The 18,298-nt window shown below is 45.1% G+C and overlaps 1 long non-coding RNA gene across 1 annotated transcript; it reads right to left on the reverse strand.

Moving 5' to 3' along the window:
- Positions 1–2,065: 2,065 nt before the first annotated feature.
- LOC139437846 (uncharacterized) lies at positions 2,066–18,051 on the reverse strand. Its single transcript, XR_011647763.1, has 2 exons — positions 17,862–18,051; positions 2,066–4,484 (listed from the first exon to the last, which is right to left on the reverse strand). It is a non-coding gene; the product is annotated as an uncharacterized lncRNA (long non-coding RNA).
- Positions 18,052–18,298: the final 247 nt, after the last annotated feature.

The following is an 18,298-nucleotide window of genomic DNA, read 5'->3' on the forward strand; positions in this document are numbered from 1 at the left end:
GTCCCCAGGCTCGGGAACCCGGATATGAGCAGCTGGGGAGTCAGCCGGGAGGAGGCCTGCTCTGCAAAGCCCACCAGCCGGCGGCAGAGGTAATGGAGCTGCCACCAGGGGGGCGCAGGCCACGGCCGGCGCGCTCGGAGGACGCCTGCCCGCTGCCGAAACCAGGCCTGGAGCTGTAAAATCCATGGGAACCTCAGGAAGGAGTGACAACCGCCCAGCAACTGCAGGTTCTCCATGAAACCTGGGCAGCTGGCCTCAGGAAAACCGCAGGCCCTGCGGCTGTAAACTCGCTTGGAGGGTGCCTTGGGGACCGACCGGTTCACGACAGCGGGGACACAAGGCCTGCGCGTTGGCGTGTGTGTGGAGGCGTGTGGACTAGTCCGTGGGCACTGCACAGGCTGGGGGGGTGGTGTCTGGAGGTTCATGTGTGTTTGTGGGGGGGGCACACGTAGTGCACTCGTGTGTGGTTTTGTGGGCACACGGGATTGCCAGCTTTAGTAAATAAAACGCAGGCTGCCCAGTTAAATTTGCATTTCAGACAAAACATGAATAAAGGTTTGGTATAAGTATGTTCCAAATGTTGCATGGGACATACTTAGGCTCAAATTATCCGTTGCTTATCCAAAATTTAAATTTAACCAGGTGTCCTGCAATTTAGCTGGCAAACTTATGTGTGCATGAGGGTCCAAATTCAGGGTCACATGTGACAATTTGAGACTGTAGAAGGAGGGTCTTTGACAAGAAGGAAAATATATGACAGTCCTCCAAAGTTCCCTTAGCAGGTTGTTAGGTCGGGCACTCTTAGTAAGGGGGAGGCTCCTTGTCTTTCCAGTGCGGTTGTGACCTCAATGCATTTGACTGACATATTTGCAGATCAGAGCTTGCAGGGCGAGAGGAGCCGAGATGGAAAGCGGTGCGGTCTTCTCTGCTATCGGGACCCTGAGTGCGTTCAGGTTGGGAGACGACTCGGAGGCTCCCTCCACCACCTCGGCTCCAAACGACCCCCCCAAAGGAGCACTGGCCAGCCCGGGGTCCTCTAGGGTTAAAGACATGCTAGCCAGCACCTTCCTCTGTGGCTTAGCACAGGCACAGCCATCTGTGTGGCGGGCAACAAAATGACCAACTTGTACCTTCTTCTGGGCTCCAGGGGAATTGAACATTAATCCAAAGATTCTTTTCCCCCTTTGGAAATGGTCTTAGGTTCAAACAAAACATATTGCATTCAGACTCACCCCTGCATGCCTGTCCGAGGTAGCAAACATGTCTGAGCTCTTCCTTAACCTGGTACTGGAGGTGGGGTGCAGGAGAAGGGGAGGCCAGGACCTGCTGGGTGGCGAGAGGAGAGTGTGTCCACCCAGACCGGGCACTAGATCATCCCGTTGAGGCTGACAGTGACTGAACGGCAGCTCGTGGTATTTTTTAAAATGTTTGTGTTTGCGTGCTTGTAGCCAGGGCATGCGCCCCCCAGTTTCACCTCCTAGGATCAGCTGTGAACACGCATGTGCTACCTGCTGACTCCCAGAGGGAAGTCAGGTCTGGAACGGGATCTCCCCACGCCCCATCAGGGCAGGACTCTGTTTCCTCTGCCAGTCCACAGGCCCCCAGCTATGGAGGAGTGAACCCCACTTGGTAAGGGCTGCAGAGGTGGGACATGATCCCCCGGCTGAGTCACCTGGGGAAGCCTTCGCAGCAGGTGAAGACCTGGGAAGACACTACCCTCGGGTCCGATCAGGCGGAAAGCAACGGGACACCCTGCCCCAGCTCTGCTTACAGGTCTTTGCCCGCTTCCTTCATTCACGTTCACCGCTTGGAATCCCAAGCATCTGCACAAAGACAAGAGCCCCTTTGTTCGATGGGGATGTTTTTTGGTATAAAGGAAAAGCATGAAACCCAATTGTTAAATGCTCAGGAATTTTGTAATTGTTAAAAAAAAGAAAAGTTAAATTATATAAGCTTATTAAATAAATCATATTAAAAGCATAGATAAAACTCAAAACTCATCACTTTTGTATTATCAGGGTTCTCCTGGACAATAGAACCAAAAAGAGATCGATACAAATATACTATGTGAATATTTTGAGATTTATTGTAGGACTTGGTTCATGTGACTGTGGGGATTGGTAAGTCTGAGAGCCATTTGTCAGGATGCAAGCTGGAAACTCCCGTAAAGCTTTCAGTGAATTCCCCAGGAGAAGCTGGCTGGCAGAAGGAGGGAAGGAAATTCTTCTGACAGCTGAAATCATCAGTTCTCCCTTTGAGGCCTTCAACAGATCGGATGAGACTCCTCTCAATGCTGAAAGCAATCTCCTTTGTTGATTGTAGATGTAATCCGCTGTAGATGCAATGGACTGACGAATGATTTAAATCCACAAAATACCCTCCCAGTGACAATCAGGCCTATGCTTGAACACCATAACCCAGCCAAAATGGCACTTGAACTTAACCATCACAACTTTCTAATTGTTTTGCTGTTTCACTATTCCCCAAACTCTTGAGGTTATTTGCAACTATTGTATCTTTTTGGTGGTGATAATATGTAACAGGATGCTCTGTGCATCTCCTCCCAAATCCTCATTCAATAATGTCAGTCCCATTTAATAGCTTGAAATTGGTCACAGTGGAAGTATTTGCACCACAGAAATGCGCAAATGATACAAATAAGGACTTGATTTGTTGTTCTGCTGTCTGCCTAGATTTTAGAAAGTGATGAGGAAAAAGTTAATATGAAGATTGTTAATGGGGTAATTTGTTAAAAAGGTAAAAAGTCATGACTCATACAGATATAAAATGAATTCGAGTCAAATATTTAACTCGTCAATTAATTAGGAATCAGCAAGAGGGTACACCTGGCTCAAAGGAGGATTGGAGTTACAGAGATTTTTATGTTTTCTACCTGACAAAATTCATTTGCTTAGCTCTGAAAAGGAGTCATTTGCATAGCCATGAACATAACACATTTGCATCACTAGCCATTTTCAAATGACAAATTTAACTTCTATTTCTGCAGAGCCGTAAAATAGCCTCATCAAAGGCAAGCAAAGACACTCAGCCCAGGGGATGAGATCATCCCTGGAGGCTCTAGAGTTCTACACAAAAGACTGTTCAGTAATCCTCTTTTGCCCAGTTCAAAATCTTCTTCAATTTTTCCTGATGAGATTAAATTTAAAAATATGTTGCATCTGAGGCTGTTGCATTGTGAGTAGCATACAAATTGAGAAAATATTCTTCCAAGATTTGAAAATTCAGTAAAGAAATTGTTTACATCATTGGGGAAGGAGTGAAATACTAACATACATTTTTGTTTCTTCACTTTTGTCTTATTCATTACAGTAAATGAAAATACCAACCAACATTCACGAGAGAACTGCAATTGTTCATTAATGCCATGAGCCACTTTGCTGTACTGATTAACAATCAAACACGTATTTGTAGTTTTGTCATATCATGGTTGAATGGCAACCATTTGTTGGCTGCAGATACAAGAGTTCAGCAAAAATTGATGAAAACATTCTATGAGAATCAATTGGCTATATGAAATTTACAATAAGGAATATTTTAAAAATTATTTGTAAATTGTGTGCTATGATCCCTTAGACCAGTAAAATTTACAATCAACTATGTACATAATTTCCATGTGCACATACTTTCCCTGAAGACTCAGGTGTTAAAAATGTACCAGCACACCACTGATGGGGAACCTTCAGGCACCCATTCAGACCAAAGGGTTCTGATTTTTTAAAATCTACAGGAGTAAGAATATTTTATGTCAAGAATCAGCCCGCACATATACATATACTCCTAAAAGTCATGAAACAATTACTTTCTCTGTACTCTGGATATGTTTCTGATTTATTCTGTTCTACTCTATTCCATTCCATTCTTTAAAATACCCACTATTTTATCATAGCCTACCACTGATTTCAGGCAAGTCCCCACTTGCAGTCTAAAAACCCCTTACCTAAACCCTAAACTCACCCTCTCCCTTGCCCTCTCCCATTCCTTTCCTTGCTCCCACCATCGCCCTCCAGCTGGAATTCTCAGGCCCGTGCCTGATGCCTTCTCCCTATCATCGCACTCTCTCCTAGGGTCCCACCATTTTCTACGCTTGTCTGTAACAACATATTTTCACCCTGCTACTATTTTACAGTCACTTGTGTTTGGCCCTCCTGACTTAAATTACACAAAGACAGGGTCATCTCCTGTTCATCTGTGTAGCTTCAGTTCTTGGCATGGTGCCTGCAGAGGGGAGGCACCCGGGAGTGTGTGTGAGTGAATGAATGAATGAGCTTGTGAAGGAATGACGATGACCGTGCACTCTCTCTACTGGAAAGATGGTCTTCAGTCACGGAATCACTCAGCCTCGCAGAAACTCAGAGCAGTCAACCAGGATCGCCGTACCCATCTTACGAGGCGGAAAAGCTAAGGCACCGAGTTGCCGAGTAACTTGCAGGGAGAAACCGCGGCAGCTTTGCTCTTGGGCAATCCTGCCACCAGGAAAGGAAGGGCAACAAAACAGCGATGATTATTATGCAGAAGAAACCAAAAAATGTTTCCCTCACTGGCTGAAACAGGACACAAAGCTGAATGCTGATTTGTAGCTATTAGAAATCAACATGCATCACTTGTAATGGAATTCTAGAAATTTGTAGGGCAAAAAGAAACAAACAAACTAAAGAAACCAAACACACATACTTTTAGTTTCTTCGGCAACAGTGACAACCCAAACAGATACGAACCCAAAGCACATCTATTATTTTAGATTTTAATTACCCTGAAGGAAAATTCCAGCTGACAGCTTTCTAGCCTGTGTGTTATATAAGCTGACCCAGCTCCAATTTTGGTATGAATTGTGTTAGATATAGTCACCTGTACTTTAGGAATAATACAGTGCTACTATATATGGAGGACTGACTGTTGTCAGAGTCCTCAGCTATAATCTTTTGTAAATCTCACAATAACCCCATGAAATATTTACTGCTTATCCTGGTTTGGAGCTACCAACGCCAGAAAAAAACATATTCTTAATCTCAAGCCATTCCTGTGCATGGGAACCCATTGTTAAAAGGACCTTTCGATGAGGTGACCTTAGCTGGGGTGTGGCCCCCTCAATCAGGATGGATCTTAATCCTATTAGTGGAGCCCTTTGTAAACAGAACGAAATTCAGACACACGAGAGAAGCCACGGGAAGGAGCCGGAAGTCAGTGGAACCCAGAGAAGCCAAGCCCGGGCCACCCTGTGCATTGCCAGGGGACAGAAAAGCCAAGGAACGGGGTGGCCGCGGTCTGCTGGAAGAAAGCATCGCCTTGCTGACACCTCAATTTTGGGTTTCTCCTGACCTTGAAACCATGAGCCAATAAATTTCCCTTGCTTAAGCCAACGCATTGCATGGTATTTGTTTTCAGAGTTGGGAAACTACCACACTCTTATCGTCCCCCTTTTACAGATGAGTTAACTAGACAGGCCGGCAGGTGGTCAAGCCAGCTTTGAATCCAGTGCTCCAGCAGTGTTCCTTCCACACACGTGCCTAGGGCTACGTGTGGGCCAAAATACCAAAGGATTTAGTTGCACCCCGTGTGTATGCACAGGCTATACCTGGAGGAGCCCTCACGACCTGTGGCTCCTGGCTGGTGTTCCCTGGTCTTGACCTTCTGCTCAGGGTTTGTGCTCAATCAGATTACGGATGGGCAGGGTCAAGGGCAGCCTGCCTCCCTGGGCGGTGACTTGGAAAAAGCCCAGGCTTGGAGGACAAACAGAGCTGGGTTCGAATTTGGACTTTACCGGTTCCACAGCCTTTGACCTGGGGCTGCCTCTCTCCCTGAACCGCGGGTTCCTCATTTTAAAAGGCAGGTACATCTGAGGACTGAATGAGATACTGGGGAGGGGGACAGAGTGAGGGCTGGGCGAGGCCAGTTGTCTCCCTCACCCCTGCGCCCCGGGCAGGCACCGGCCGGTGACTGCAGCCTGGACCTTGAGGCTGGGTCGCCCAGAGGGGACGGCACGACAGTCGTCCCTGTGGCAACAGCACATGGCAGGTATGTAGTCGACAAGGGACCCAGGCATTCACCTGCCCCAAGCCGTGTGACCTTCCCCAACCTAGTTATCCGGGCAGGGAAGAGGTTGTTATTTCCCTTTTTATGTGAGGAAACCAAGGCTCGAGCTGAAGGCCCACGCTCAGGGCCTCACCTTCCCTGCCTCCCTGACCCGGCATTCCTGGGCGCCCTTTATGGATTTGAAACTTCCACGTCCCAGGCATGCTGCCGTGACTTACATTCATTTCACAGGAAATGCTGTATCACTACCCCAAATGGGAAACCGGCAGTGTCTGCTCTGAAAAAGCTGTGGCCTTCACAAAGAATCCGATGAAAGTAAACCCTAGTTATTACATTTCAGCTACAAGGGCAGTTGCCTGCCCTGGCTTTGAGGCGGGGACTCTGTCCATTCTTGGTTAAAAAGGGAGAGAGATGAAAGTCAAAGAAGCCTTAAAGAGAAGCAGAAGCTGAGGCTCTCTCCTGGACTCAACCTGTGACTTGAAAGTGAAATCAGACGGAAGAGCTATTTTGTTTTTGGGGTCTGGTGCTATTGAATGCTGCAGTCCTTGTGCCATCAAAATCACCCCTGGGCTTTTAAAAGCACCCCATTCTTTGAAAACACTGACAGATATGGTCCTACTTGGGTCTCCAAGGAGCTGAGTGGCTTGGCCGGTGTCACGCAGCAAGAAAGCAGAGAAGCAGCATCCAGCCAGAGGAGCTCGGGGAGGGGTGCAGAGGGCTTCGCTGGCTTAGAACTTCTGTGCTAAGCAGATATAAACTTCTCTGTGATAGACTGTTCTAGAAATGGGGCAATAAAAAGCACTGGTGGTTTAGTGTAGGGGTCCCCGAAATAATGTGCGGGGCTCCAGCCTCGTTGCTAGGGAGGATCAGTGTGCGCAGAGAGGTGAGGGTGTGGTCAGCTGTGCCTGTACCTGCAAGCGTGCAGGAAGGAGCTGATGTCCTGATAAGAAGAAACTCTAAGAAAACCCTCCGCTAAGAACTTCATGCCTGATAGGCCCTGCTCCGAGAACAATGACCTAGCTGGCTGCTTTAAATGAAGCTTGTGGTGCCAGCTCGGGGCCTTGGCCATGCATCAGCTAGCCCCGGCCCACTTGGCCCCTCTAATCTTGTCTTTGTCTCTGTGTGGCTTTCTTCAGCCCCCGTCGCCTCCCCTCAGGTTCTCAGTCCACCTGCACAGGTGGCAGCAGTTTAGCAGCCGCCGTCTCCAGAACGGAGGTGCCCTACACTCCCTGCGTCATATCGAATCATGCCCGTGAGTGTGACCTTTGCCCCCAGGGGAGGGCTAGGCGAGGAAGAGGGATGGGAAAGCTTGGACAACTGCGCTGGTGGGTGGCAGGGGAGTGGCCGAGGGAGGATCCTTTCCTGCCGGAACTTGGAGGGACCGGGAACTCAGCTGGTCCACCTCCCCCAGCTCAACTTCCTGCCCTGAGGCCAGAAGTAAGCCCACTGTGACTAGAATCCAGGCTGCACCAAGAAAAGGGCCAAGAGGCGACACTTGTCATATGCATTCTTGCAGGTGCTAAGGTTTTCCAGTCTGGCTGAGCCCTTGCAATGACCCCACGTGGCAGCGGCTCTCAAAATCCCACTGAGGCGGGGCCGGTGCAGGCCGCGGCGGCGAGAGGCGGACGCCGGAGCTGGGCCGGGCCGCTGTAGCGAGCGGAGCCAGGCGAAGCCGGGTCAGGCTGCGGCGGCGTACGGAGCCGGGCTGGGCCGGTCCAGGCCGCGGCGGCGGGAGGTGGACGCGGGAGCTGGCTGGGCCGCTGTAGCGAGCGGAGCCGGGCGGAGCCAGGCCAGGCCGAGGCGGCGTAAGGAGCCGGGCAGAGCCGGTCCAGGCCTCTGCGGCGGGCAGCGGCGGGTGGAGCCGGGCCTGCTGAGGGGTTTCTGTTCTTTGTTTTTTTTTTTTTATTTATTTTACTTAAATTTTTTTTTTTTTTTTTTTGAGCATCTGCAGTATTGGGGAGTTCGTGGGCCCTGGGCGGCCTATTGGGGGTTTGTGGGAAGGGAGGTGCTTGCAGACCCATTTGGGCAGACAGACGGGGGGTTTTAGGGCAAAGCGGGGGGAAGTTGTTGTTTTAGTTAGTGTAGCAATTGTGACACGTGTATACCTGTATCTCTCTTCCCCCTATCCGTTCCCCACCATTTGCCCATCCGCTTTTTCTTTCTTCCTTTCTTCTTGTCTTTCTTTTTCTCTTTATTATAATTAGTTTTGTTTTTCTTTTTTGTTTTCTCTTTCCCTCTTGTCCCTCATCTTCCACTTATTTTATTTTAATTCAGGTATACAATAGGTGCTACAGGGAACACCTCACATTTGCTGGGTTTTCCCATCCTCCACTGCCTCATTTCTGTGTGAACTGATTTAGGCTACCTACACTATCCCCCTTCCCCTGCATCTTGATATCCACTATCATCTACTCTCTCTCCTATATTCCACCCACCACCTCCCGTTCTTTGATCCACAAAGTGTCTAACTCTTAATTTCTAATACCTTTGTTCTGTTTTCTGTCTGTTATCCACTCTTGAAACTATTACCTTTCTTTTCTTTTTCCCTCTCTCATGAAAACAATAGCTTTGTAGTTCATACCATATTCCTCCCATATTCAGTCATCTACTTCATAAAAGGTACTCTACCTACAGCTATAACTCTATACAATCTACATAAATCTAACCTCCATCCTCACAGATCTCATATTCTTGCTTTGTTAACATACATCACCAATACTACTTTACACTTTTCCCTTGCTTACACAATTGCCTTTCCCCAACACTAATACTTTCCTCTAAAGTGAACTTAACCAACAACAAGTAACTAGAATAAGAAGAAAAAAGTGACAAAGAGAAGATATAACACCTATGCAAAAATAACAACTAATTAACCTCCAAGAGCAGACAAAGAAGCTAAGGAACTGATTAAATTCATCAAAATAAAGAGATGACCAGAAAGCAACAAAAATCTACAAACCAAACCAATAATCAGGAAAACATGGCTGAATCCAATCAACAAACCAATAATCACGAAGGGGAGCAAAACTTGGCACAAGCAATGAAAGATCTCAGAACATTTATCACCGACAAATTTGATGCAGTAATGAAAGAGGTTAACAACATGAAGACAACACTTGGAGGGGAAATTGCAGACATACGCAAAAACATAACAGATATGATGGGAATGAACACCACAGTTCAAGAAATCAAAAATACACTTGCAGCAAATATCAGCAGACTAGAAGAGACAGAGCAGAGAATTAGTGATGTGGAAGACAGTACATCAGAAATCAAACAGATAGTAGAAGGGGTCAATAAGAAGATAGAAAAAATCCAATTAGGATTTAGGGATCTGAATGACAATGCAAAACGCTCAAACATACGTATTATAGGTATTCCAGAAGGTGAAGAGAAGGGAAAGGGGTCAGAAGGAGTGTTGCAGGAAATAATGGCTGAAAACTTCCCAATCTACTGAAAGAGACAGATGTACATATCCAAGAAGCACAGCGCACTCCACAAGTCATAAACCCCAACAGGCCCACCCCAAGACATATACTTGTCAAATTATCCAATGCTCAAGACAAAGAGAAAATCCTAAAAGCAGCAAGAGAAAAGAAAACCATCACATACAAGGGAAGCTCAATTAGATTAAGTGCTGATTTCTCTTCTGAAACCATGGAGGCAAGAAGACAGTGGTATGATATAGTCAAGGTACTAAAGGAAAAAAATTTCCAACCAAAAATACTCTATCCAGCTAAACTAGCATTCAAACATGATGGAGAGTTCAAAATATTCGCAGACAAACAGAAACTGAAAGAGTATACCAACAAGAAACCTCCCCTTCAAGAAATTCTAAAGGGAGTTCTGCAGGAAGAAAGGAAAAAACAGGATAGGCAAAGTTGGAGGAGAGTATAAGACCAACAACAACAACAAAAAAAGACAAAAAATATATATATACAAACAAAATATGACAAACACAAATCCAATCAAAATATGGCTAACACAAATAATTCCTTGATAGTAATAACACTGAATGTCAACGGATTAAACTCACCTATCAAAAGATTCAGACTGGGACATTGGATAAGGAAATATGACCCATCCATATGCTGTCTACAAGAGACACATCTTAGACCCAGAGACGCATGGAGATTGAAAGTGAATGGCTGGAAAACAATCATACAAGCTAACAATAACCAAAAAAAGGCAGGAGTAGCTATATTAATATCAGACAAAATAGACTTTAAATGTGAAACAATTGTGAGAGACAAAGAAGGATACTACATTTTAGTGAAAGGGAAAATCTGTCAAGAAGATCGAACAATCATAAATATCTATGCCCCTAACAAGGGTGCCTCTAAATACGTCAGGCAAACGCTGGAAAAACTAAGTGAAAGAATAGATACATCTACAATTATAGTGGGGGATTTTAATACACCACTATCAACTCTGGACAGAACATCTCAAAAGAGAATCACCAAAGAAACAAAACATCTGAATAGTATATTAGAGGAGCTCGATCTAATAGACATATATAGATCGCTACACCCAAACACAGCAGGATATACATTTTTCTCAAGCGCACATGGATCATTCTCCAAGATAGATCATATGCTAGGCCACAAAGAAAGGCTGAACGAATTCAGAAAGATTGAAATCATACAAAACATTATCTCTGGCCACAGTGGAGTCAAGCTGGAGATTTGCAAGGGACAGAAGCCCAGATTTCACACCACGATTTGGAAATTAAACAGCACACTCTTAGAAAAACAGTGGGTCAAAGAGGAAATCTCAAAAGAAATCAATGACTACCTTGAAACAAATGATAATGATAACACAACATACCAAAATTTATGGGATGCAGCAAAAGCAGTACTGAGAGGGAAGTTTATAGCCATAAATTCATATATCAAAAAAGAAGAAAGAGCAAAAATTGAAGAACTAACTGCACATTTGAAGGAATTAGAAAAACAACAACAAAGTAACCCAACAGGAAGAAGAAGGAAGGAAATAACAAAGATAAGAGCAGAACTAAATGAAATAGAAAATAAGAAAGCACTTGAACAGATAAACAAGACCAAGAGCTGGTTTTTTGAGAAGATCAACAAAATTGACAAACCTTTAGCAACACTAACAAAGAAAAAAAGAGAGAAGATGCAAATACACAAAATAAGAAATGAGAAAGGCGATATCACCACTGACCCCACAGAAATAAAGACTATCATAAGAGGATATTTTGAAAAACTATATTCCAACAAAAATGACAATCTAGAGGAAATGGACAAATTCCTAGAAACACATAAGCAGCCCATATTGACAAAAGAAGAAATTGATGATCTTAACAAACCAATCACAAGCAGAGAGATAGAATCAGTTATTAAAAATCTCCCAACTAAGAAGAGCCCAGGGCCAGATGGCTTCACAGGTGAATTCTACAAAACATTCCGGAAAGAACTGACACCAATCCTGCTGAAACTATTCCAAAACATCGAAACAGATAGAACATTACCCAACTCCTTCTATGATGCCAACATTACCCTAGTACCAAAGCCAAACAAAGACATCACAAGAAAGGAAAATTACAGACCAATTTCTCTAATGAACCTAGACGCAAAAATACTTAACAAAATACTTGCTAATCGTATTCAACAACACATTAAACGTATTATACACCACGACCAAGTGGGATTCATCTCAGGTATGCAAGGATGGTTCAACATAAGAAAATCAATCAATGTAATACACCATATAAACAGATTGAAGGAAAAAAATCACATGATTATATCTATTGATGCAGGAAAAGCATTTGACAAAATACAGCACCCTTTCTTGATAAAAACACTCCAAAAGATTGGAATACAAGGGAATTTTTTGAACATGATAAAGAGTATATATGAAAAACCTAAAGCCAATATTGTTTACAATGGAGAAATCCTAGACTCCTTCCCTCTAAACTCAGGAACAAGACAAGGATGCCCACTGTCTCCGCTCCTATTTAACATTGTCTTAGAAGTACTTGCTCGAGCACTGAGGCAAGAACCAGAAATAAAAGGCATTCAAATTGGAAAGGAAGAAGTCAAAATTTCATTATTTGCAGATGACATGATCCTATACATAGAAAACCCTGAGAGATCTACAACGAAGATTCTAGAACTCATAAATGAGTTTAGTAAAGTCGCAGGTTATAAGATCAATGCGCAAAAATCAGTAGCATTTCTGTACACCAATAATGAGCAAGATCAGGAGGAAATCAAGAAACAAATACCATTCACAATAGTAAATAAAAAAATCAAATAGGAATAAATTTAACTAAAGAGGTAAAGAACTTATACAACGAGAACTATACAAGATTGTTCAAGGAAATCAAAGAAGACCTAAATAAATGGAAGACTATTCCTTGTTCATGGATAGGAAGACTGAACATTATTAAGATGTCTATCCTACCAAAACTGATCTACACATTCAATGCAATCCCAATAAAAATCAACGCAGCCTTCTTTAAGGAACTAGAAAAACTAACTATGAAATTTATTTGGAAAGGAAAGAGACCCCAAATAGCCAAAGACATACTGAAAAAGAAAAACGAAATTGGAGGAATCACACTACCTGACTTCAAAACATACTATAAAGCTACAGTGGTGAAAACAGCATGGTATTGGCATAAGGAGAGACACATAGACCAATGGAATCGAATTGAAAGCTCTGATATAGAACCTCACATATACAACCACATAATATTCGATAAAGCCACCAAACCCTCTCAACTGGGAGAGAGCGGCCTATTCAACAAATGGTGTCTGGAGAACTGGATAGCCATATGTAGAAGAATGAAAGAGGATTACCATCTCATACCTTATACAAAGATCAACTCAAGATGGATCAAAGACCTAAATATAAGAGCCAAGACCATAAAAACCTTAGAAAGCAGTGTAGGGAAACATCTACAGGACCTTGTAATAGGAAATGGATTTATGAATATCTCACCAAAAGCACGAGCAGCAAAAGAACTAATAGATAAATGGGACTTCCTCAAAATTAAAGCCTTCTGCACCTCAAAGGAGTTTGTCAAGAAAGTAAAAAGGGAGCCCACACAGTGGGAGAAAATATTTGGCAATCATATATCTGATAAGAAACTTATAACTTGCATATATAAAGAACTCCTATATCTTGAAAATAAAAAGATAAACAACCCATTTAAAAAATGGGAAAAAGACTTAAACAGACACTTCTCCGAAGAAGAAATACAAATGGCAAGAAAGCACATGAAAAAATGTTCCAAATCTCTAGCTATCAGGGAAATGCAAATCAAAACTATAATGAGATACCATCTTACACCCATAAGATTGGCAGCTATGAAAAAAACAGAAGAATACAAGTGCTGGAGAGGATGTGAAGGAAGGGGAACACTCATCCACTGCTGGTGGGAATGCAGAAGGATCCAACCATTCTGGAGGACAGTATGGCGGTTTCTCAAAAAACTAGCCATAGATTTGCCATATGACCCAGCAATACCACTGCTGGGTATATACCCAGCAGAACTGAAAACAAGGACACAAACCGATATATGTACACCAATGTTCATAGCAGCATTGTTCACTATTGCCAAAAGTTGGAATCAACCCAAATGCCCATCAACAGATGAGTGGATCAATAAAATGTGGTATATACACACAATGGAATACTACTCGGCTGTAAGAACAAACACACTACAAACACATGTGATAACATGGATGAATCTTGAGAACCTTATGTTGAGTGAAGCAACCCAGACATTGAAGGACAAATACTACATGACCTCAATGATATGAAATAAACAAGCTGCCCTAGATAGCAAGAGACTGAACGATAGGCTTACAGGAAATCGGAGGGTGGAGGAAGGATATGAGCCGATGTCTGCAGGGGTGGAATTTAAGATGAGATGGTGGTAAGTATGAACACAAAGAAGAGATAAAAGGGGGGCAAGGGGTTGCCTTTGGTTGGGACTTTGCGGGTTTGAGGGTGGCTGGGGAGGGACGGATGGGTAACGTTGCCCAAAAGTGGGGGGAGGGAGGGGTAGCATACGAACACAGGAGAGGGTCAGGTGTTGGTGGAGAGTAAAATGCCGAGAAAATCATATCAAAATATAATAAAGAGGGTTACCTGTTTAGAATGCTCGGAGGGGAGGGTCTGATGCAGGACGGGCTCCTGGGGAATGTCTAAATGCTCATTCTGCCAGAGTGGGTGACACCATGGGGTAGAAACCCAAGTAGTGAGAGTGGGGGTGGACCCACATCCTGGGGAGGACTAATGCCATCAATAGAGGGAACTGTATCCCTTGAGAGAAAGGGTGGCTCCCAGGGCATTGGGGCAGTTGAGCAAGTTAGGCCCTGAACACTATTCCATCTATCTCTGGAAGTGGCTCCTCAGGAAACGGAGGTTGGCTGTCACTGTGGGCACCAAGGTGGAAGGGAAAATGGACGTTAAATGTGTGGAACCAAAGTAAATAGGGGGTAAGAGAGGAGTTTCTTGAGAGTACACAAGGATGGATATAAAACATGTAATATTACACCATAACATATAGGAGATGACAGATTGATAATGTAAACCATAATGTAAAACATAGGATAACTAAAAATGTAAAGAACTGTGTATCCTAAAGTATGCACCATAATGTAAGCACAGATGTCACCTTGTTAGAAAGCTAATGTCTCAGACTCTGTACATCACTTTAAATAAATATGATATGAATAGGGCGTAAGAGTATCACTGTGGAAGGGAAAAGGTTTTCTGGTGGATGTGTGGGAGTGCTGTATATTATATATATACATTGCTGTGGTCTAGGACTCCTGTGAAGAAAAGCTGAATAATTAGGGGGGGGGGAAAAAAAAAAAAAAAAGAAAAAGATAGGATGTGGAATTTTTTCAAGTCAACATTCTTTATCTAAGTTCTTTATCTAACTTTATCCAAGTTCTTTATCTATCCTTTAAACCCATCGCTATATGCCATTCCCTAGTAAGGGACCATGACATTATATTGGGCTTCAAATTTCGGGGAGTTCTGGATCACAGAGTGTTTCAACAATGGCAATGGAGGGATACTGGTATGGGATACCAATGACAGGTGATATATGGCTGACAGGGAGCTGTACAGAACATATGTCCAGGGTGCATGGTAATGTTTGGATATACTCATAGTGGCAACAATTAAAAACCACAGTAGGGGGGGTACTGGGTTCCTGGCCAGTGGTGCTCTGTCGTGGTCCCTAGGGGAGCAGCGACAGTCTCCCAGGTACAGTGGCGGGGACCGGGAGGGAGTGAGGGTTCAACAGTGAGCCCCTGATGCTAATGACTATGCTTGTGAGCTGATAAACCTAAAATAAGAACAAGGCCTAGAGCAACATTGTGCCTGGGAATTTCCTCCTGTCAGCCTTCATGTTACTCAAATGTGGCCAGTCTCGAAGCCAAACTCAGCATGTAAATGCAATGCCTTCCCCCCAGCGTGGGACATGACACCCGGGGATGAGCCTCCCTGGCAACGAGGGACCACTATCAACTACCAACTGATGATGCAACTGGAAAATGACCTTATATGGAAGGTTCAATGCGGATCAGCAGAATATCCATGTCTACATAAAATACCACGACTTTAAAATGCTGTTTGACCTAAAGTAAGGGAGAAATGGAAAGGAGAAATGAGTTTATATGGCTACGAGTTTCTAAAAAAGAGTCTGGAGGCTGGCAGAAGGATTGCCCTCATGCACAACTAAGCAGAGTCAGAGAGACAGATAAAGCAGATACAACCCCCAGATATTGGTTCCTCTGAGGGCTAAAGAGACCCAGGGGAGTTATGGTCATGGCCGATGGGGTTAACTACCAGGGCAGATGGCCCCTATTTGGAAATGGTGTTTATGTGTGATGAATCTGGACTCAGATGGGATCTCCCTTCATAAGACTTTCATGCTAATGTGCTGGAGGTGCAGTTAATGTTGGGGTTTAAGATATATTTAGGGGATTTGAATCTCTGGAGTGACAATGTGATAGCCAGGTCCCGAGCCTCAAAAGACTCCAGCACCTACAATCTGATCTATTGGACTTACCACACTCAGCTAAGATGGAGTTGAAGAGGGACAACCACCACACCATGGAGCCTAGAGTGATTACAACGGAAAATGGGAGGATTGCATCCAGCATCCATGTGGAATCTGAGCCTCCTCTTGACATAGAGGTGCAATGGACACAACCAATCCAATGTCCACATAGAAGAGGTGGCATTGGATTGGGAAAAGTGGACATGGTGGACGATGGGTATGGGGAAAGGCAGGAAGAGATGAGAGGTGGAGGCGTCTTTGGGACATGGAGCTGCCCTGGATGGTGCTTCAGAGGTAATCACCGGACATTGTAAATCCTCACAGGGCCCACTGGATGGAATGGAGGAGAGTATGGGCCATGATGTGAACCATTGTCTATGAGGTGCAGAGGTGCCCAAAGATGTACTTACCAAATCCAATGGATGTGTCATGATGATGGAAACGAGTGTTGTTGGGGGGGGAGAGGGGGGGTGGGGGTGTGGGGTTGAATGGGACCTCACATATATATTTTTAATGTAATATTATTACAAAGTCAATAAAAAAATGTATAAAAAAAATAAAAAAAAATAAAAGATTGATAAGAAAAAAAAAAAATCCCACTGAAAGGACGAGGAAGCGATTATGTCACTAAGCTAGCAGAGGGGCAATCAGGCTTAACCCAGGCGGCCTGTCCAAGCCCTCCGCCCTGTGCCAGAGTAGCCCTTCTCTCCATTTATGCACAGCTGGGAGTGGCCAAAGCCAGGCAGATGCTCAGGGGTCAGTGGGCGGTGCTGCATACCTGGAAGGCCACTCACTCGAGGCCAGTGGACCACTGTCTTCTATCCCCATTCTCCTTCCAAACTTAGCAACCCCCTGGCTCACTGCAGGCACAAGCCGATGCCTCCTGGGCCAGCCCCTGAGCACCCCGCTCCCCCCGTGGAAAGCAGAGATGACACACAGGCCACCCCCAGCGAGGGCAGCCCTGGGAAGTGTTTTTAACCGTCTTGGGTAACAAGGTCCAGCTCCCCAGAGGGAGGACCACATGTGCTCGTGTCACTAAATAGCAAAGAGGATTCAAGTCTCTTCCCAACCGGCCATCCCAGCATCAAAGCCAGAGGACAAGAAGACCTGTTACTGTCCTCGTCTTCTGCGGAAACACCCAAGGACCGGGGGCTGCAGCGTGTTGATGCAGCATGTTGATGGACTCTGCCTGGGTGGACGTCTGCTACACTGGCTTCTCTGCACACTGTCATCCCAGCCACGTGGGTGCCTCGTGGGAAGCTTTTGAAACATTGGCTGACAAGGAAATGAACGAAGGAGGAAGACGAACATTATCCCTGATATGGGCTGAATCATGTCTCCCACAAAGTCATGTTCTCGTCCTCACCCCCAGTCCTGAGAAAGGGAACCTACTTGTGAATAGGATCTTGGAAGAGGTTATTATTAATAGCTAAAGGAAGCCAAACTGAGATAGGGGCCCTAAGCTGAGATGATGAATCCTTAGAAGCAGGTGACATTTAGAGGCAAGAGGAGGAGGCAGAAGGAGACAGAGGGCCATGGGAGGGAGGCAGGAGATGGCAGGCAAGCCACCAGCAGGATGCTACGGGCTTTAGAAAAAGCACATCCTGCAGACACCTTGATTTTGCCCTCCTAGCCTCCAAAAGTGGGACAACACATTCCTGTTGTTTCAGCCAACCAGCCGTGCTATTTGTCATAGCAGCGCTGGTAGACTAAGACACACCCTCCCTGTAACTGAGGACCATTCCTTGACAAACACACTCACCCACACACCAGTGCCAGAGGGACAGACAGTGGAAGTATTGCTCCTTCCGCTGCACAGAGCCAGCTTTTACTCTGCCTGGAGCCAGGACCTGAGGAGGCATGCTGCAGAGAACAGCTCAGCTAACCTGGGCAGGTTTCTCTCCACTCTCTTCACAGCAGAGGAAAGATGGTGGAGTTACATTAGAGAAACTGAAGAATGAGCCTGGTTCAACCAAGAAAGGCACTCCGTGGCAGGGTGTGGGGAGGTGCTCCTCCAGCCGACCAAAAGAGGTCCGCCTGGGAGAGGGGCCAGCCTCTGGGGCGATCTTTGCCAGCGGCTTTTTAAGCGGAAGGGTCTGTCAAGGCAGCAGCCAGAAGTGGCAGCCAGGCAGGGCAGCTCCTGCTTTGGCGCCAGGGCAGCCAGTACCCCCACTCATCAGTGTCCCATTGGGGGGCAGT

Source organism: Dasypus novemcinctus, chromosome 3, assembly GCF_030445035.2.
Source record: "Dasypus novemcinctus isolate mDasNov1 chromosome 3, mDasNov1.1.hap2, whole genome shotgun sequence".
In the NCBI taxonomy this organism is placed as follows: domain Eukaryota; kingdom Metazoa; phylum Chordata; class Mammalia; order Cingulata; family Dasypodidae; genus Dasypus; species Dasypus novemcinctus.